The following is a 22,953-nucleotide window of genomic DNA, read 5'->3' as shown; positions in this document are numbered from 1 at the left end:
AGCACACAGACAGTTCACAAAGCAGATTCAATTCAGTTGAGCACTGACAACAAAAATGTAAAATAAAGCTTGCGGGCCTCCTGTTCATCACATGTTTTTCAGCCCAGTTCTATTTCTTGTCACTAATGGACTGACTGCATCAAACTTTTGTTTTTGTTTAAAAAAAAACAATCTTTACATAAAAGAGGTTTTTCCTCTTTTGCTTTAAATATATGCCATAACATTTTGGGTGTTATTCTAGTTTATTTAAGTTTATTGGGTTTTTTTTTCTACTATAGTTTTTACCAACCTAAAACAATATATTATACAAAAAGATTACTGTTTCTTTACATTGTGAATCTGGGTATACTGAAAATATCAATAGAAAGTTTCTGAGCATTGTAAAAATGCATATTGTATTTTTAAAGATAAATGGCTAGTTCAGTTGTGAATCTGCTGAGCAATTAAACTGTTTGCTTAGTATTTATTTAGATATCTTCACATAAAGAATGGTTTTTATTGCTTCTGCCTCACAATGCAATTACTCATGTATACACTTTCATGAATGTAGACCTTATAAATGTGAGTCTAATCAATATAAAACACAAACAAATGAAGCAGATCTCCCAGCTTTTGAACAAGCAATCTAGGCAACCATGAAGAAAAGGGAATGTGCTTTTTCAAATATAATTATTTCTCCTTCATGTTAAAAATCTGCTTGCAGGCAATTGACATCATTCCTCCTGGTTGTTTCCCCCATTATTAATTTTATTATTTAGAGCAGCCACCTTTTTCTGTGAATGTAATGAATGCTTCAAAAGAAAGGCAAACTTGGAATCTATTGTTTCAAAGTATAAGCTATAAGTAATCCAAAGTGAAATAAAGAGAAGTTTATGGATATTTCAGATGCACAGTTCAAGCTCTCACAAAAGCATAGTTCAGCTCTCCCATTATTTCCAACTTGCTTTGTTTGAGAAGAGAAGAGAAAGTTGCTGGGTCAAAAAGGCTGAAGAAAATGGAAAAACTACATTTCTATTTGATGCTTTAGGACAGTGATGGCAAACCTTTTTGGCACTGAGTGCCGAAAAGGGGGCATGTGTGCTCATTGAAGCCACAACCCAGAAGAGGAGCTGCATAGGGGACATGCGTACACCAGAAAATGTATTTCTGGTTTCCACCGCACGCATGTGCACCGGCAAGCTAGTCTTCCGGTTACTGGTGCAAATGTACATGCGATGATCAGCTGGCCAGGGTGCATGCTCATGGCAGAAAATGGAAGACTAGTTCTTCTAGTTTCCAGCACTGCCATATGCACAAAGGCCAGCTGATCATTGCACACATATGCACACCAGAAACCTGGAAGAGGAGTGGGCGATGCTGAGCGTGCCAGGCAACATAGCTCCGTGTGCCACTTTGGGCATGCCTGCCATGGGTTTGCCATCACGGCTTTAGGATAACTCTTGTAGAAAGCTTTAGATGAACTGGACCATACATTCAATTCATATATGCAAATTTCAATCTCTCCATTTTCAAATCCCTTTTCCTCTGAGAACCAGATCAACTTAAAAAAAAATCAAATCTTGGATAGGTCACATGAATCATTCAGTCCTATAGAACATGTACACTGCTAGAGTATACGTCTTTAAGAAATGATAACCTACATAATGTTGTGGTTATGAATATACCCCAAGTAGAATGAATGTTTATATGTGATGAAAGAAATGGATGAGAGAGATGATGGTCTTGTATATTTAAAGTACTGAGAATACACTGATTATACCACACACTTCCACCAAAATAATAAAAAAAAAACCTTGCAAAACATATGGAGCCACATTTTGAACTATAAAACAGATGAAACAACAAATTGATTTTTTTTAAAAAAAATCTTCTGTTTCAAAATGGTGGATGAAAAAAAGAAAGACTGCTACTTCCATCTTTGCCTTTTTCATGCATACATCGTTTAATCAGTATTAGAAATCCAACATTTAATACAGTATTTAAAAGTTGAATGACATATGGAAGAACTGGTACTTGAATATGATACTGTATAATGAGAGAAATGATTTAATATATTTTTCTGTTAAAACTCATGCACTATTCTTTCAAATTGTTCTTGTTGCTATGTTATGGTAGAAAGAGGACTTTATTGCATTGACTGAAGGCAGGCTATAGGCAACACTACCACATGTGCACAATGAAACAAGCTTAAGCAAGGCAATTATGAGAAAAAGCTGCCAAGGAAGAAGACAAGGCTTGTTTCTATGAAAGGAATATTGACAGTGTGATAAGGAAAAAAATGAATCCAGCACTAAAGAACAAAGCAATTGGCAGGTATATTTTTCTGTCTAAACCTTGACGAAAGGAAACTTGGTTTTTTAAATGTTTCTTTTTTGTGTGAAGGACAGCAACTAACTAACTAAACTCTCAGCTGTTGAACTATTCAAGTATTGCTGAAAGAATACTTTTCCAGATGAAAATAAAATCATGATTCAAAACATATAAATTTAAAAGCTTGTCCATTTTTCCATATATTTTAATTTATTGTATAAAAACCTCTTAAAAAGAGATCATCGAGTAACATAATTCATTCATCAAGGTCATTGCATTCGCTTCCTATTGTGTAGAATAGCTACACTTTTAGCACAAGCTCTGTTTTGATTTTATTGTTGCTGTTGTTTCCTATATATAAACCTTATTTTATTGACTTTATTTCAATATTTTTATTTTGTGAATTTAAATTTATGACCTGCACTTTAAACTATCTGGTGGTAGGGGTGGGAAAAATACACAAACAATCCTGCCATTTTGAAATGGACATAGCAAAGAAGCCTTCAATTCAAAGCTTTTCCTGAGAACTTAATCTCCTGGAATTTCATGAACAAATTGGAACTGATATTCTGAAAACTGAAAGATACAATGAATTCTGTCCACCACAACAAAAGACTCTGGGTTTTTGTGGAGTGATAAGTTCAGAAAAAATATTTTAATTTATTTAGATATTAATTTATGTACCTGCCCATCTTACCGAAAATGATTCTGAGCAGCACACAATTTGATTAAAAAACAACAACAAATAAAGACATAAACATCCACATTAATAAATAACATAAAAGCAAAAATTATAAACCATAGGAGAGGGAGGATGACAATGGTGGTTACAATGATGAAACCATATGAGCAAGTCTCTGAATGCCAGGGAGTGCCAGTATATAGCTGGCAATATAGCTGGTGTTGAGTGCTTTTGGGATATCAATAGGGATGGAACTAACTTAATTTGGGAAAGGGGAGAATGTTTCTTAAGGCAGCATTTTGGAAGAGGAGACATGTCCCCTAGGACCCATTAAATGAAGCACCTTGCCAAATCTCCCTGATTTAATCAGAGAGAAGCATTCAGATAGCTGTCCCATACCATGAAGCATTTTAAGGGTTAACACCAGCACCTTGAATTGGACTTAGGAGCAAACTGACAACCAATGTAGCTTGTGGAGCAGAGGTGTAACATGTGCTATTCTAGAATTGTATATAACCAGGGGTGAAATGCTACCGGTTCGGGTCAGTTTGCCTGACCCAGTAGTAAAAAAAATGCTACTGATTCAGGCGAACAGGTAGTCAGTTCTGTGACAATCAGCTGTGCCACACGATTTATATTCACTAGAAATCACATGGCATAGCTGATTGTTGCACAGCTGATTGTGGGAACTTTTTAAAAACTTTTTTAGCATTTTTTACTACTGGTTCAGGAGAATCGGTAGTAAAAAATGCTAAAAAAAAGTTTTAAAAAAGTTCCAATGATCAACTGTGCGATAATCATCTGTGTGACATTCAAGCAGCAAATCCTGCTTTCTAGTGAATATAAATCACACAGCACAGCTGTTTCCCCTCCTCGCTATTCTACTTACCTTTGCAGACTCAGAAAAGGCTTCTTAGCGCATGCACACGCAAAGCAATCTGGTAGCAGACTTCAGAGCATTTCACCCCTGTATATAACTATTCCTGATGCTCCATTCTGTGCCGAACCAGCTGTAGATTATAGTTACTCTTCAACAGCAGCTGTATATGCAGTACATTGCAGTAGTCCAATCTGGAAGTGATCAGAACATGAGGCACTACAAGTACTGTAAGCTAGGTTTTACATCCAGGAACAAGCACAATTGTTATACAATGAAGCTATACAAAGGTCTTCCCAATTATGACTGCCACCTGCTCCTTGAGCAGGAGGAATGAATCTAGGAAGATAACCCCCTGATTGCACTCTGGGTCTGCTGTAGTAGTATAGCCCTACTCAACACCAAAGATAGAAATATCCTGAACCAGTGAGGTCCTACAATCCAAAGCCACTTGGATCCCTAGTCTTGCCAGGGATCAGCTGGCCGCAGTTAAAATGCTGGTAGTGGAGATATATAATTGGGTATATTGAGTTAAATAACATTGCAAGTGAAAAACTCTCCTCTTGATTTTTGATCAGATCCTATCTTTTAACTGCTCAGATGATAATAGTCTTATTTGATCAACCAGCAATTACTTATGAAAAAAATTGATAGCTTGAAGAAAACACATGACATCCAAAGAGGATCTTTCCCACAGATACATTCTGTATGTATTAATGCTTTTACATTAATGTTGTTTTTAAGAACACACAGAACTATGTTGTATATGTCATACTCTAAGGTACTCCTATGCTGGATGCTTTACCAATGACAAGCATAGAAAAAAGCAATGCTTAAGTTCTTCCAAGCCCAGGTAAGAAAAAGGCTGATGCTGTCTTATATATCAACATTAACAACTACTTCTGTTTGTTTTTAATAGCAACATTAATATGGCAGTATGGCTTTTCAGAAGCTCTTTTCATTTTTCCTCGAAACAACTATTTCATTGCCAACCATTCATTGGCCTTGGTCATGTTATATAGCAAGAAAAATAATGCATGAATAGCAGGGGGCGGGGGGAGAAGTCAGGTTGTTTTTCCAGAACCTCAGGAGTATCATTCAATGGTTCTGAAAATGAGAACTTTATGGAAACATTCTGAATTATTTAGGTATTTACCCGTGGTGGGGTTCCGGATCCCGTTGCAACCATTATGGTGCAACAGGGCCGGGCGTACACCACATGCACACACGCAGCATGCACATGCGCACTTACTGCCCATGACGCTCCAGCTACTCGCTGGAGCATCACACAGGTGCCGTACGCTCCATGCGCATAAGCCCTGATTGGCTCAAATACAGGTAAGGAGGTCAGGCAGGTGGGTGGGCCCTCTGGAGCACCATATCGGAACGGTACCTGGGGCCATATTGGGGCATACAGGTCGTATCCCACCACTAGTGTTTACTGATCAAAATATTGTATATGTTATCTCCTAATAATATTACATCAACTCATGTACTTTAAAATGCTATCTTTAACTCAGAGACCCACCAAAGTATTTCTCTGTCCTTGACAGCAGTCCATATCACATAATGTTCTACTGCCATGAAAAGAATATTGCTGTCCTTGTCAAAGTGACCTAATTAACTGTTACAACATGACAGACGAATGTGAACAGTCAGAGACATTGTCCAGAACTGAAGAGCTTATATGAGCAGTGAAGCTGAATAAAGGGACAGTAAAGGCCCCAGCTGGTTTGGTAATCTGGACAAAGTCTCCAATCTTATTATAATAAAAATGGAAATTAAGACCAGCAAGAAATGTCCATACCCCAAAGGCATTGTTTCTACATTAACTAAAGATAACTTTGATATTTTGTATGGAATCTTGTCTAAGAAATGTTACAAAATGAATATCTTTCCCCAGTTAATGAAAAATGTGAGATCTCCTGTGAGTAGACGTACTTTGTTTGAAATCTGCTAAAGCTGGAATAAGCAACTAGGATGCAGGGTGAGATGTTGCTGATGACTGATTATTCAGATCTAATAAATTTGTTTTCTACATCTTATGCCTTCAAACCTGTTTCACTGATCAATCCAAATCAAACCTTAGGCATTCTACAAAAAGCTGTTTTCTTCTCATTCTCAGATTCATTCTGTCTGGTCCTGAATGCTAGATAAGATAGCAACAACCACATCTCCCAAGCTGATTTCAATGAGGACCTCATCAAAAATATTCACCTTATATTTTATCACCTATAAAGATCGTTTGAGTAGCTCCAGATTATCATATAAATGCAACTGAATTGTCTATTCAATAAATTAATGCCACACCCACTGGTCAGCCCAAAGTGATATCTAGTTACAAAAGCCCAGTATTACAAAATTAATAAATAAATTCTTTTAATTCTGTTTCCAGTGTGCAAGGGTTTGCTCTTTGTGTAACTAACTCTTAGCTTACATTTAATCTTGAATCAAGTAGGCTTATTTTATTCACAAAACTGTCACTGAATGCCTTTGTGTGGCATGTGTTTGCAAAAGGCTAAAAGAAAAGTAGGTGCTTTCCTTCCTTGTTCTCACAACTATGAGACTGTTTCCTAAATCATTTTTTAAGTTAGGCATTTATTTTGGAAATAGAGTACGCTGAATATTCTCATAATTTATTAAGGATATGGATCTCTGTTGCATTTCTCATCATACTGATGTGTATCTACATCACTGAGTATTTTGTCCTACATTTGTAAATGACAGTTTTACAGAAACAATGAAAATCCTTCTTTTTCCATATCCAAAATTTATGCTTATGAATACAATAAGTGAAAGCCAGATATGACTTAGCATATTATAGTATTGTTTTCACTTTGGTTTATTCAGTATTTTCTAAGTTCATAGGTTAGGTATAATAAAAAGGTAGGTATAATCCTTGCCTTTCACCTGGGTTACTTGCCAATTTTATGGTTTGATGCAGTGTTAATGTGTTAGACACAGAGGCTTTTATTTCACAGCTGTCTGCTTTCAAGCTGTGAGGCAACAGTTGCTGTCAAGCTCCAAGCCATGTTTCAAGCTGAGTTCTCAAGGTTGGCTGGCTGGCTGCTGACCATTAAACTGAGCTCCCAAGCTGAGCTCCAGATATAGTTTAAGCAGACTTGTTACTGTTTCCAGTGGCTTTTGTTCCTAAGGCTATGATGTTCGAGACTTTTGACTTTGTAGCTATGGTAGCTGTTCCTGTTTTAGTTGCTGTAACATCATTTTCCATTTCTTTGTTGCAGTGCCATTTTCTTGCTTTCCCATTTTCTCAGCAGGCTGAGAGGATTGGCTATCCTTTTTTTGGGGGGATTTTCTGGCACAGGCAGAATACTGTTCAAGTGGTGCTAGAGATGGGAAATAAGCCAGACTGGTTATTATTTTTTAATCCTGATTTTGGGAAAGGCAGAGAGAGCCTGTTTCAGGTTTTCTAGCAGCAGATGTTACGGTCAGGCAAATTCCTAATAACAAAAAAGTAGTTAACAAGCAATTTCTTAAAGTTATCAGAAAAGGAAGTAAGTGAACCCAGTGAAGCCAGAGTCTTTATAGGCCCCGACCATGGGTTGAGCAAGACAGTTATTATCTTTTCTCCCAGAGCTTTAAATCTACCAGATATTGTTTTCTTTCAGTCTCATGAGGAGCAACTCTATGGATAGGGCAATCTCAAGTCCTCTCCTTGTCCAGAGAGAATTTATGAAGAGGCAGTTTATTCCCCAGCTCTTCATTCTGCCATTTCTTCTCTGGAAATTGTGTTTTATATACGCCTGTTAAAATATAAACTAAAATACAAATGTGTGTGTGTATGTGCACACTACTAAAGTGCTCATTGGCCAAAATTTATCTGGGCAAAATTATGTAATGTATCACATTGTAGTAAAACCCTCAGAACAATAGCAATGCACCTGTGGTCATTCTGTTTCTCTTTTTAGGTCTGTCTGTATATTCTTTCATATGGTATAGTTTGAGGTAGAAAGTTTAGTTGCCCAAGAAAGTCATGAAAAAGGACAGATGTGTGTGTGAGTGAGTGTGTGTGTGTGAGAGAGAGAGGAGGGGAGAGGATGTACATACACACTTGGATTTAAGTAAGAAAAGCTCTGGCTGCTTTGATCTGTCTGATTTCTCTTGCAGAAGTAAAAGAAAAAGCTTATGAATTCTTTAGTAGAAAGCATTCTAGTCTATGTAAAGAGGAAACTGTTTCATATATGCTAGCAATGTAGTCAACCATTAGTAAGTATATTATGGAATGAAGTCACTATCTGAGGATAAGGGCAGGATAGACCTGAAGGTGGGAACATTAAGCTAATTAACACTGTGAATTCTTGAAGGAGGACTCATTATCATATTTCAGTGTGCAACAGAGCATTGAATTAAACTACATTTGCACTATTTTTTAAACCTCTTTTGCCTTAAGTCAGTGTATTTCTTTTCTTATTAATGGGAGAACTATGCCATGGTTTGATACACATACAATTAGACAACTCTGATAAGAATTATTTGTAAACTCATGCTTAGGAGTGATACAGAAAATGCTGGTTCATGTCCTACCAATATAGAGCACATACCAGCTGGTACATAGAAAGAGATAGTTAGCTCTTACAATTAGGGGTTTTCCCCCTTTATGACCACCACACTTTAGATTTCTGAATATTTGCAGAGGAGGACAACTAAAATAATAATTTGTAAGGAAAGTCATATGTGGAATAGCTAGGACATTGAGTATGTTTAATTTCTATCTAACCTCTCACTCCATTCCTGACCTGGCAGCAGCCATTTACTTGCCTGTGGGTCTAGAGCTTTCAACATTCTGCCGGTTTCCTTCTGACTTTTGTTATGGGATGCTGGCAGAAAGTGCTTGCCTAACAACTATGGGATTCAGTTAACAGCAGCCATGTGGACTGCATTTATACACTAATCAAAAGAGACAATAAAAAGGTAAAAAACAAACAAACAAATGAATAACAAAACAAAAAAACCCCACCAACCAGCACACATCTTCCCCAGTAGCTTGCACCCAAGTAAATGGGGATTAACTTCAGACAAAAAAATCAAGCAAAACAGAATATTCTAATCAAGGAACTACCAAGGGGAAAACTGCACCCCACTAACACTGGCAGAGTAAGTTACCATATGTAAACAAGGAGAACCCGTACACTCACTAATACTGACGATGTCACCCAATAGGGTACTCAGTGTCTGCAAACAAATTTAGGTCCCAAATATGACTGAAAATTATTCAAATTATTCAAAATGTTCCAACTTGGTCTGAATGAATGGCACAGAATGCTCACAGTATTGTGTCCATAAATGATTCATTTTTTTTATTTCTGCAATGGATACACTGCTTAATGAAAAGTAATTGAGGAATTTACAGTATTATTAAATTAAAAGACAGGCATTAAATGATTATATAAAAGCTATACAGTAATAATATGGTCAATGACTTTCTAAGGAATACTGGGGTCTATATGCAAAATAATAAAAATGATATGAAAGTGATGCCACTGCACCTGGGGCCTTAAAAAAGGAATAAGAATAATTTTAATAGCTTACCTCCATCGACAGACCCATTGGCCCTCCCTAGAGTAAGTTTTTTTTAAGATCAGCCAAGTTTGGCAGTGTGGTATGTCCAGTTGAATTCCTTGTGGATGGATTGACTTCTTCATAGCCTCTTCACTGAACTTCACAATTGTGATCTAACAAAATCAAATAATTTCAAGCAGGGAACATACAATAACTGGTATTAGAAATCATTTGACCAAAAGCAATGTTTAATGGCATATGGCTATTGTGTGCATATTACTGTTATCTGAAAACACATAACTGTTTAGCAGAAGAGGGCAGTATTTCAACATTGTTGATAGAGAAACTTTATTGTTTTTTCAAAGCATCAGTCTCTAGAGAACTAATACATACAAAACAATAAACAATCTCTTAGACTGCAAAATAATATACTATTCAGTTAAAAAATAATCATTACTGCTTAACCATTATCAACTTCAGCAGACAACCTACAATCGAAAATCCATATCATATTGTTCAGATGTTTATGTTATGAGTAGAAAACTCTTTAATAATGCAAAATTTAGATGATTTATCGTTGGATTTTATTATCCTATGTTACATTCTGGCATTTGTAACCTGATTCTCTTGAAATGAATAGTGAATAAAATGCATTTGTCAAGTTCTGGATTTAAATAAAAACAACAACAAGAAGACAAAATCAACAGCAAAACACGTGGCACACACCAAGGCAGGATAAATATTATGTATTTAGTGTATGATAAACAATATCAGGGAAATCTACGAATACTAGACACAGTGCAGTCCTGGCAGCCTAAATTGTTAGCTTGTTCTATTTGGCACTTGCGTACCTATCCTTGGTGCAGGGTGTGAACTAGCTTACACTGCTGACTAGCAGTACTCAGGTTTCTGGCTCTTCCAAGCTCCTCCACCAGTCTTGCCTCACCTTGCCTCGGGTTGTAGCAGTCCTTATTCTATCCTGGACAAATGGTTATTCAATCTTTTTTTTTAAAAAAAAAAAACCTCCAACAATGGAGCACCCGCAACTCTGGGAAGCAAGCTGTTGCATTGATTAATTGTTCTCACCATCAGGAAATGTCTCCTTATTTCCAGGTTGGATCTTTTTTTTTTAATGAACTTCCACTCATTGCTTCTTATCCCATCCCTGGTGCTTTGGACAATAAGTTGACTTTTCCCTGTGACAGCTTTCAAGTATTGGAAGATATAATCCTTCTCTTCATTAGGCTAAGCATCCATAGTTCCCTTAGCTATTTATTATAAAGTTTAGTCTCCAGCCCCTTTATCATCTTTGTTGCTCTTCTCTGTACTCTTTTTAGGGTCTCTCAGCCTATTTTTTGTATCATGGGGACAGAATTGAACAGAAGTGACTAATTAATTAATTGGATAGTATCTACATACTACCAATACTCTCATTTCACTAATCTTTAACTGAGTAAAATGCTGCATCATAAAGCATCCATGTTTAAAGCAAGATATCTCAAATAGGCAAACTTACAGAATGTGTCCAAAATACGAGACCCATGATTCCCAAGGAAATGAAATTTGTGGCTGCTTCAGATTATTTCAGGGTCTATCTGAAATAGATGGAACCAAGTGCAAGTGCTTCTGTTATGCTATATTTTCTTCAATTATTGGAACTTCAAACAGAGATGGTAGATACAGGATTGAATAAATTAGCCATTACCCCTATTATACATCTCTTATTCAAATTCTACATGAATTGTTTCCAGATGAAACAGTAGTATTAAGGGCACTTCCAAAGACTGGCTTGGCTGGAGTTCTTTCACAACCCAGCATGAATTACTGGCACTTTTCCCTTTACATTACAAAGATGGTCAAGTGCCCCTTGCTAAATTGATGAAAATGAAGAAACTGTATAAGGCCCACTAGAGTTGTTTTTTTTTAAAGGGCTACTTTAAATGTACATATGGCAGTTAATTTTAGCAGTCAGGGACAAATCACCACTCTCCTAGCAAATTATAGAGGCTGTCAAAAAATGATTTGCCCCTCCAATCCATAAAGTTTCCAGAAAGACATGGGAAATTTATTTTAAAGTCTTTTACACTCCTATGAGCAAGAACTCTGGCAAATCTAAAAAAAATGTAATAAATCAAGGAACTCTTCCCACTCCAAACAATAAATTTTTTGAAGTCTTTGAAGTTAGGCAAAGCCTGACCAAATAATAGTAGTTATACTATTCTTCTTGAAACGTTGGAGGAAAAGTCAGCTCCTGATTTGTCATTCTCTTTTTTTAATGTAGATTACTCTAGTCATGTTCCTCAGTACTTGGTCATTGTCATTATTGTGTTAATGTTTAAAAAAGGGTATCAGGATGTTTGCAAAGAAATATCACATTTGCTATGTATAGTTTACAACATTTTTGCCTATGGTGTGGGCTGTAAATTACAAATAGGGATAGAAAAAAGATTGAAACTAGGCAATAAGCAGCCTCTTTTTGACTGTTCTACATTAGATCATGGTCCTATGACATCTTATTAAATTATATATAAAAATATAAAAGATCTATAAATAGGTATATGTCTTTATAGATCTTAATTCTAAAAAGCCATTCATGGTCTAAGAGTTTTGCTATATGAATGACTGCCTATCTCCAAACTTTCTATTTTGTTAAGATTCACCATCATTATACTCATCGTCCCTATTACCTATCATCTTATGACTTGTTGCTTTTGTCTTACAATTTAAACAGTTTAATTAGTATCCTAGTATGATTTATGTTGTTTGCTTATTTAGTATCCATGACTGCCACTAAGTATTGTATTTAACGTTTTATGATGAATGTATTTTTACAATGACTATGATAATGATCTATCACTATTGTTATATGTACACTGAGAGCTTATGCACTGGAGACAAATTCCGTGTGTGTCTAATCACACTTGGCTAACAAAGAATTCTATTAGGCAGTGGGTATGCTCCAAATTCACTTAGTTAACAATGTCATCTATTGAGAACTAGGATAGTTGTCTTCTCTGTTGCAGGGGTCATCCAGGAATACATATGACACATTCTGATCATATCCAGAAAGTCTTTGAAAGCCTGGCTATTCTTCAAGCCTTTGTTAGGATGGTTGTCAAGTTGTCTTTTTGCATTGTTCTTCTTCTGAACATACATAATCTATTCCTTTATATTTCATTTCATTTAAATTGTAAGTTATCCAAAACTGTTTGAGATTTGGTGGTAAGTTGTATAAATAAATAAATTTTGGGGAACAATTATTTGGGAGAAGTAGTGTCATACAAAGATAGGCAGGTGTCTCCATTTTAAATTCAACACACCATGAATTAGAAAAAGGTGTAATCCTCAAAATATTTTATGTAACTTAATTCCTGTTTAAAATGAAATTACACAAGTTTGTATTTTAGCTAAGTTACTTAATATTTATTTAAACTTCTTACCAGGTAGATGGTCAGATTGAAGTTTCCACCTCCTTTGTCTGGATATTTCAATTCTGCTATAAATTGATAATATGGCCATGATTTCATTGATACCTAGAGGATTTAAAGAAGGTCTCAAAACATTTTAGCCATTTATTTGTTTGTTTGTTAAATTTATTTACAGCTCATCTGATTGTGCGGCTATGGCAGCTTATAATAATAAAATAAAGAAAATGATAAAAATGTAAAAACAATAGTAAAGGAATGAAGCAATAAAATAAACAGTGGAAGTAAGTAATAAGAAATTAAAAAATGAGAGGAGGGGGGAGCAGGAAGAGGAGAGGGTGTCAGCAAGGTGCTGCAATGACCACTTTATGGCAAGCAATGACTAGAAAACCAACATGGTGGCTTTTGCCCCAAAAATATATATTAAAAGAATTAGTTTGAGTCAGTGGATATATAAATTGTAATAATTAAATTTAACTTAATTATCAAGGGAAGAAAATTGAGTAGTTTAAGAATTCCAAATATTTGGAGTTGGTGCCCCAGACTAGAGTTGTCTAGAAGATGCCAGCTGGCCTGGCATAATTATAAATGTTACAACTATGCACTCCTGGAAGCATACTCTCAACTGGTTATTTTAAGGGTAATGTTTTAATGTTTTAATTTTAATTGATTTTAGGGCTTTTAGAGCCATATTTATTCTTCTGTACAGTACTCTTAATTTTAACCTCCTCCACATATATACGTATATTTATAGTTATATTTATATTCGTATTTTATCTGTTATTTGTTGTGTGGACTGTACACCGCCCCGAGTCCCTTTTTGGGAGAGGGGGCGGTTTAGAAATGCGAAGAATAAAATAAATAAGATGCACATTGATAATTGATGCTTCACAATCACATGCAAAAGTATAGCAGCAGTCTTGAAGTTTATCCAGAAAAATGTAGAGATTGCATTCAAAAGTTCTGAAATCCTTTACTGCAAAATCTTTGGCTCAAATACCTTATGTTGCCCATATTTTCATAATGCCCCTATGCCTAGGCAGTTATTCTTTCTTTACTGACACATTTTATAGATCAAAACAAAAATGTTCCTAATAATTTTCTTCTTCCAATCAAAAACCATTCATCACATTTAATGTGGCCAGGTTTTGCACTGCAGCAATTAAAATTCATAAATAGATAATTACAGAGATGGGACAAGAGTACAAATGTTGGCGATTCTTTTCTTTCAATCACTTTCACAATTAGTACTGAACACTTTTTCAGGCTGAAATCAACCTTCTCATTCTTATTATGTATACATTTTATTAACTATACACTTCATTAATCATACTAAATTGCAATTGTTTTCTCATAAAAGTTGGTCAGTGGTGATTAGTTTACATATTTTTAATATTTTAATATTTTATTAGGCCTTTATGTTTCAAACATTAAAATAAGTTTTTTATTAATATTTTATTACATAGTTTTTTTCTGTTCTTATTTTACTAGTTTTATTTTTTTCATGGCATTTATATCTTTTATTTCACATGCATCTATTTAATCTTATTTCCTCAGTTCATTTTTCTCATATTTATTTATATGAATCACTGGTCAATGACTATAATAAATTTGATTGATTGATATTTAAATGTTTGCTTGCAAATGTAGATTAATATGACTAATTGGGTGGTTATGTGTTTTCTAACTGGGAAAGATTGAGGGCAAAAGATTGCTAACTGGAAAAGATTGAGGGGAACGACAGAGAATGAGGTGGCTGGATGGAGTCACTGAAACAGTAGGTGTGAGCTTAACTGGATTCCGGAGGATGGTAGAGGACAGGAGAAACGTTGTCCATGGAGCCATGATGGGTCAGACAAGACTTTGCAACTAACAACAACACATGTTTTCTGAACGTATCTGTCTGTTTAGAAAAGCAGCAAAAAGAATTTGAACTTCTGCAAGAATAAATACCAATGTTGTTAAGGGCTGTGAATTACCCATTTTGATTAAGATTACAATCTACAAATTCCTAAAATGAAAATGACTAATGTTATTCAGGCAGAATTAGAATACTTTGTTTAAATTCTTTTAGAGATGCCAGTGTGAAATCACTTTTAATCAACAATGAATGTACATAATCCAAAAATGGTGCTTTTTTCTTAACATACTTGAAATAATAAAAACATTCTGTAGCAAATGTCAGCATTTCTATTATGTATTTCTTGTTATTATCAAGGGACTTTATTAACAACAAGAAAAAAAGTTTCACAATTGGAAACAGATATGGAAATTTCCTTTTTAACCTGAAAAACATGTTTAGGAATTAATACTGAAATTGAGCTTCAGAGCCTTTGCAATCTGCATTCAAACTTTTTATTTCATCCCAGTCTTCAAACAGTAAACATATATACATATAAACAAACACACACACACACACACAACCTCTATTAACATATTAAAAACAGCAATAATTTGAAAACTTAGATAACTGACTTCAAAGAATACGTTCGAGAAAGACGAGGCATTTGTAAGCTAAATGAAAACAATCTAATTTTCCAGGCAATTAAGGCTCTGAGAAAAAAAATAGACTCATATTTCTTTGAAGAATATTCATGTTTAAATGGTATCTAGATATAACCTTTCATCCCTTAGAAAACTGCCTATAGTTGCCTGGATTGTTGCTAGAATTGATTAATTAAGAATGCCTATGATTTGGTTTGGTTGTTCGATTATCTTGGATGGGTATGGTTATTTAAATTCTTACAGACTCACTAGAAGTAGTTATTCTAGAAGTTTGAACAAAGCCAGCAGCAGAAAAACATGCTTCAGATTGAAGTGTCTTCTGTTTGATCAGCAATACAGACACAACAATACAATTAAGTGGTACTCTAAAAAAAGACTTTCGAGCTTTTCCTTATCTCTGGAGGTGGGGAGGGACAAAGGGCAGTAAAAAAAGAAAGAATAGGAGGACGAACAGATTACACTGGATGCAGTATGTAAAATAATACAAAGGTGGAAAAAAACAGCAGGATGATTAGTTTTATTGTGAAAGATTAATAGGCTTGATAGTGCCACAGATGACTGGACATTATATATAGACTTAAACAATTTTAAAAGTAAATAGATTGGCTAATCTATGAAATTCTGATGTAACAGACGTAGAAAAGACTGTTACCATAGATTTTATATTTAGAGGAATATTTAAAATTGCTATCTCCATGGATACTGCTGCTGTGAAAGAATATACTACAGAGCTACAGTTAATAGCATATACTGTAAACAGGGTACAACGGGTCAAAATGAGCTGCACTGCCTTTGCGGGCAATATAATTGCATTGATGGGCTATTTATTAAATGTATAGATGACAAAATATTGGGAGGTCTGGGAAACACTCAGGATGGCACAACAAGCTTTTGATCTAATCTGCACAAGTTTAGAAAATTAAGCTGGGAGGAATGATGTCATTCAATAGGAACAAATGTAAGATGTTATACTTAGGGAAGAAAACTATAGAATACAATTACAAGATGGCAGATTCATGGCTTGAAAGTACTATATTGGAGAAAGACTTGGTTGTGATCATTTCTGTTAGATGAATATGAGCCAGCAGTTTAACACAGCTTCACGAAGTAGCCTTTCTGAGCTATGTTAGAAGAAACTTTGAAACCTTGTGAGGACAGACTGGAAGAACTTGAGATGTTCAGTTGGAGAAAAGAAGGCTGAAGAAAGACACAGTATCAATTAATGTAGGGAAGATCAAATAATTATCTGATGACACAGACACTTGGACCTGAAATAATAGATATGTTAGTTATGCAGCTGTTGTTTTGAAAAAAATCCAGATGTAAGATCTATAAAGTAAAAGAAAAAATTTCCAACAGAGTTTGTGAGTGAGTCTCTAGGGTCTTTAACAATTGACTAGGTAGATGGTGATCTTTTGAAAGTTTTTTCACTGTTTTTTTCTGCATTTTGGTTTGACTAGATTATTCTTATGATCCTTTTCAATTCTACAATTCTATGATTCTGAAAGGTGTTTAGGATTGAAATTTTATATATGTGTTTAATGGAATGTATGGATGACCGTAGAAGTGGCAGATTTAGACTTGTAAATTTTCATCAATGTAGCCTTACAACAAAGTAGAATTTAATAAATCTGCTTGATTTACCTGGGAGAACTGACATATAATAATTCAATTATTATATTTCATAACTTTTTGTATATGTCTGTTTTATATAAAACAATAATTCTTCAAAGAAAATCCATAAGTGCAAAAAACTTGATTTGTAATACATATATTCATTATGGCAACTGCAAATTATTCAAGAAATATGCTATAGGTATAATGTTACATTTGTGAAGCTTTTAATCAGAATTTATTCCCTGTCTTGTTTTCTTTTATGGCCTTTTTATCACAAAGTGTCAATGTTCAATTTATAATGCCTGATTGTGGAATATGTTTAGACATTGACCATGGTTTTCATGGAGTTGATCATGAAATAGGGCATGTGGTATTGAATACAACAGCTAAGGTATGGATTGAAATAAGCTATTATAACTACTCTGCAATTATTACATCATCTCACAACTTTTAAGAAATATTGCTCTCTCTGTTTCAAGAATATTGCAATATTATTGTGAAAGAGCCTATGTTCATAGTGTCTTGTTATAATTGCTGATAAAATAGCTATTTTATTTATGTATTCCTACTTTGCTCTCAAGCTCTGCATGAAGAAATTCAGTGCAGTTAGGAATACATGATAAATTCACTTTTGTGTGTGTGTGTGTGTGTGTGTGTATGTGTACACACACACACACACAAAGTGAATTTATCATGTATTCCTAACTGCACTATATATATATATGTATAAATGCACCCTTAACTAAGGTAAGGTAAGTTTGTTGTATCTGTTCCATAAGAATACTATCTTAATGTAAATATTTGTCTTCTTTAAAATAAGTTAAAGCAATAATTGTGCAAAAAGAAAGGTGAACAGTTGTACTGTTTTGAAAATAATTGAAAATTAGGGACTAGGGATTATTGCCTTAAAAATAAAAATAAAATTGTGCTACTATTATAGTCACGGAAGATACATCAATCGGTTTTGAAATAATAACTATCTGATTATTATAAATCAACAGTGGGATTGATAGTCTTAATGCACAGAGAGTATAATATAATAAAGAATAGTATAGAGGTGGTCCTCATTTAGCAAACATAACTGAGACCAGCAACTTGGTCATTAAGTGAAGTGGTTGCTAAATGAAATTACGACTGTACTTATGATCTTACTCCAGCTTTCCTTTCTTTTACAGACCTGTGAAAGTCATAAATGAAAAGACTGATAATAAAATTAGTTTTACATCACCATCCTAATCGTAATGGTCAGTAAAAGAGGCAGTCATTGATCTGTCCATGGTGATACACATCTTATTACAAAACAATTTTAATTATTTATTTATTTTTAATTTGGTTATTTTATTTATATTTTAAAGAGTGGTTTCATTTTGTCAATTAAAGATATCCCATACTGTCTGGCATATACCATTTTGGAAGTTATGCTTCATGCTTCTTTAATTGGCAAGCTAACAACTGATAAATGTTCTATTTCACTTATTTCTTGACATCTGATCTATTATGGAATTAATTATAATGTACTATGTAGTTTCTTGCTTTGAAAAACAGCATAAATCCTAACTGTTCCTAGCAACAGTAATTTTATTTAATTAAGTTATAAATTACCTGCTAATTTAAACACTGTGATATAGTCTTGTAGAAAAAAAGTTTACCACTTGATTTATTGCTGATTTGTAGGATAAAATAAGTCATCTTGCAAGGAATCTGCAAGAATCAATAACATGCCATCTGAAAGATTGGGTTTTTTTTTCATAATGTATGCTTCCACAATAGTATTAGTATTGTTCTTGTTGATGCTACTGCTTTTATTTTTGTTATTTATTTTTGACATAGTTTGTCATCCTCCCATGTTGGGTGAAACAAAATCTCTCCATAACAGGTGATAAATTTATAGCAAATATATTGGTAGATATTTGGATGTGTTAAAAGCAGATAATTGGCTTTTTTGGGGGGCGGGGTTATAATTATTTTACCTTAGAATCCCTTATACACTTTAATTTTGCTCATGGAATGATATTGAAAAACATTTTTTTAAAAAAAAATTAAGTAAATTGCAGTTAGGTAAGTTTCCCTGAGGTAAATATTTGGCCATTTTAGAATTTCACAGTTTTAGTATCATCAGTAAACAGTAACTACAAATAAATATCTTAGGTATGTCTAACTTACTTGTCTCATTTGTGCATGCTGTTTCTCACTGCTTATCAGTAGTTTCTCTGGGATGAAGGTTCTCTCTGGGCTGATGGATTAATTAATTTTTGCTAGATTTAAGATTTTGGTTAACAGTTAAAGAATAATCTTAGCATTTTCCGTTTGATAACTCATCAATAAATGAAAAAATAAGCCAAAGGAATATTAAGGATAATTCAAAGAATGCGATGCTGGAGGACCAATAGTGAATACTGTTTGTTTATTTGTCAGAGTTCTATCCTACATTTTCTCTAGCCTTCAAGATGAAATATATTGTATTTCCTACCACCTTATCTCTATTGTTCTCTCATGCTGCTTCAATATATTTCTTTCCTCTTTCCAGACACGCTGTCACTCATCCTTGCTTAGCCACTGCCAATTTGCTCAGGAATGGTATAAACATCACTTTGAAGGTTGATACATTGTTGGCAACTGCCTAGGCAATGTGGCACTATAGACTCTTCTTAGTTTGTTGCTGATATATTTCTATCACTTTGAGATTGAACAATATAGAATGAGTCCCAGGAGAAAAGCGATATAGTTTCAGTCCTGGGACAGTGTGATATCTTTTATGTGACAGCAAGTGGAACCTTGAATTTATATTAATATTTGGTTTTCTTTCTTGTGCTTATTTACTGATCCTTTATATTCCTTCTGCTATATTTCTCTCTCTCTCTCTCTTTTGTCTTTTGTGTTATGTCTTGTTGAGGACAAATTTAAGTATATGGTAGGGTGATACGAAGGGCTTAGTTCTGTATTTTATTGCAACTACAAATGGCTGCAGCTCAGAAAATTATCTGGTTCTATTGAGGAAAACTGGGCCAGAAAATCAACTGCTAGACCATCACAAAGATTTCACTTTCTGTCCACAGAATAACATTGTAATAACTCAGAGCTGGACACCAGCTAGGCAGTTCCAGCTGAAATGATAGTGCATAGTTTTCGGAAATTCATTTGAATCTTTAGGTCATGAGGAAGTAGACGGGATTCTCCGTGCTGTTAGCTTGTGGATAGAATCCTTGTCTAACCTGACTAGTGAAAACTGCCAGGGAGGTGATGGAAGGTTGATTTGGATGGCATTGACTATATCTTTGAATAAGAAGTGTTTGCTCCCACCTTAATAAACAACAACAGCAACAGTGATAAGTCTCCTCTTCAAAAGGTCATCTACCATTTTAGCTGCTTGTTACAATTATCATACAGTCTCTAGTTTTCCTTTTATAGGGAGAGTATTTTGGAAAAAAAATAATGGGATGTAGTTACAGAGATTACTCAATGGAATTAATTAAACTGCCTTCTGGCTGCAGGTCAGTATACTAGTTGTTACTTTAAACCCTAAAAGGGCCAGGATTTGGATATCTCCAAATTACCTTGTCTGGACTGAATCTGTTCATCTGGTCAATCCTGCAGAGCAATATAAGAACATGTCATTTACAACAGCCCATTATTTAGCTTTCCTGCTGTTAGCAAAGCTTTTAAGGAATAACTTCTTCCTAACACTCTTTGGCATCCAAAGAGCCATGAAGTCATGGTTCTTCATGAAAACCTTTGACTACTAAGCTGATGTAATATTGCAATGATTTCTGTTTTTGTTTTGTTGTTTATTTTTACCCTATGCTATTGATTAATATAAATCAACACTCAGAAAGTAAGCCACTCTTATTTTTATACACAGCCACAGCAACAGCAGTCTAAATATAAGTCATGCACGTTTTTGATACAAATCTTGGCGTATTATTCATATTTTTTTAAAAAATCTTCATTTCCTGTATGTATTCATAACTCTATTTCATAACAGCAAATCATTATATCCTATGTTCAGATCAATTGTATTAAATGATACAGTTTCATTGCTCTCAGTTTCATTGATAAACAACATTTCTCTCTCTCCATTTATTAATTTGTGCCCTTTATCAACTATTTCTATCACATTCTACATTGCATGTTCCATATTCCACTATAGCCATCCGGTGAATTCCATGACACCCCTCATGAAGGTGGTGAATAGAGACTTTCACATAATAAAGCCAAGCCAATCCCCACACATATACATAAGTTACTAACCTTAGCCAATCTGTTACCTGCATAATTTTGCCAAGAACAGTGCCAGTTTGGGCACATATTATATAGTGTGCTTACATTCACAATTTTTTTTAAAGTTTTATCCCATGCCAACATACTGATGCTTGCAAGGAGGTAAGTGCAGTATACTGAGACAAACTGCAATAGCTCATCAAAATACACTTCTCTCTTTATTTGAACATTTTCCAGGTATCTAATGAGATGGCTGGAACTGCTGCCTAGTCAATTTTGAGTCTATTTGTAATAAATTTCAAAGCACATGTTTTTCCCCTTTTCCTGGTGGTCTAACATTTTCTAGTAACTAAACACTGCAAGCCAAATCTAATTTCCACAGAGGAAATTACTGAAGAATTAAAGCATAACAGTTTTGCTGGTTGCATCCTGCAAAGTTTCAAAGTCCATCTGTGCTCCTGCCATGGCATGATTCAAATCTCATTCTCTTCAAATCCAGGAACAAAGTTGTTTAGTTGACTAATACTTATCTTCTGATCTTTGCTTCTAGAAAAAAATGTCAGTACATCTGTCAGATATAACATCAGTTTTCATCTTTGTCTCTTGAGCAATGAGCCAGTTTTCTAATGATATGATGGTAGCCAATTTCTTGATGCTCTACAGATTTCTCTCATACTTAAAATCACTTCAAAATCCATGCATAAGTGGAAAACACTAAACCTGAAAACCCTGGTGGTTTTAATATTGCAAATTGTGTTGTGAACTAAGCCAAAAGTAGATTGTCTGATTGGAAAAAAATATATACCATTTGTAACAAGATTCATGTAATTAGATACATGTTTTATTCAAAAGGAAAAGGCCATGTAATAGTTTAAAAATTGATATAATCAATGACAAAAATTGAATCACGGTCATTTTTTAGTTTCTAGTTGCTAAATATTTTAGGTTGTTATTTACTTATTGTCAGCATGTAACATAATGTCAATCTTCTTTTACTCTATCATTGTAAATGATTACAATGTCCTGTTTTCTCATTATTCATTTGTTCCATTCACATCATGTAGGAGTTTTAAAAATGTAACCTTGTATTTCTGCATTACAGAAGTCTTACTGAAGATCACGATGCTATACAATTGGTATGCATGACAATAGCTGTGACTCCCAATGTATGCATCACTCTTCCTGTATATATTGCATAGGAATTTTAACTTCACTGCAGAATTAAAATCACTAAGTACAATTCTATGATACCATTGATTCTTTGTTATACACAAGTTTTTGAAATGTATTTTACTTATTTAATTTATATGCCCCCCCCATCTCACAATTCCAGGCTATTAATAATATAAATATTGGTTGTTATAGAAATATAACTCCTAATTCAAATTTCCATACCACTTAATTGCAAAATTTAGCCATTAAAATACTGCTAATGGCTGCAGACATTCCAATTTGTTTTTTAAAAAATGGATATTCCAAAATTAACCCATGTTAAAGTGTACAGAATAATGTTTTGGATGACATCTTTATTTAGTTTAAACTATCAATGAGCTGTAGAAGGTTCAATTCATATTACGTGAACACAGATAAGTTATTGAAAAAAGAAACAGTATAATAACCATTTTTTAAAAGTGTGTTTAATTCAACTGAAAAAGAAAGGGATATTTATAATGTTATTTCAGTTAATTATCAATTATTTACAGGTGCAATTATGACCCCATTACCTTAGAATAAGTTCCAAGCTGAGTAAGTCCTACTTGTAACAAACTATGCTTCAAATTATGTAATACATTATTTCT

Source organism: Natrix helvetica, assembly GCF_964273705.1.
Source record: "Natrix helvetica genome assembly, chromosome: 4".
NCBI classification, from domain to species: domain Eukaryota; kingdom Metazoa; phylum Chordata; class Lepidosauria; order Squamata; family Natricidae; genus Natrix; species Natrix helvetica.
This window is presented reverse-complemented; position numbering follows the sequence as displayed.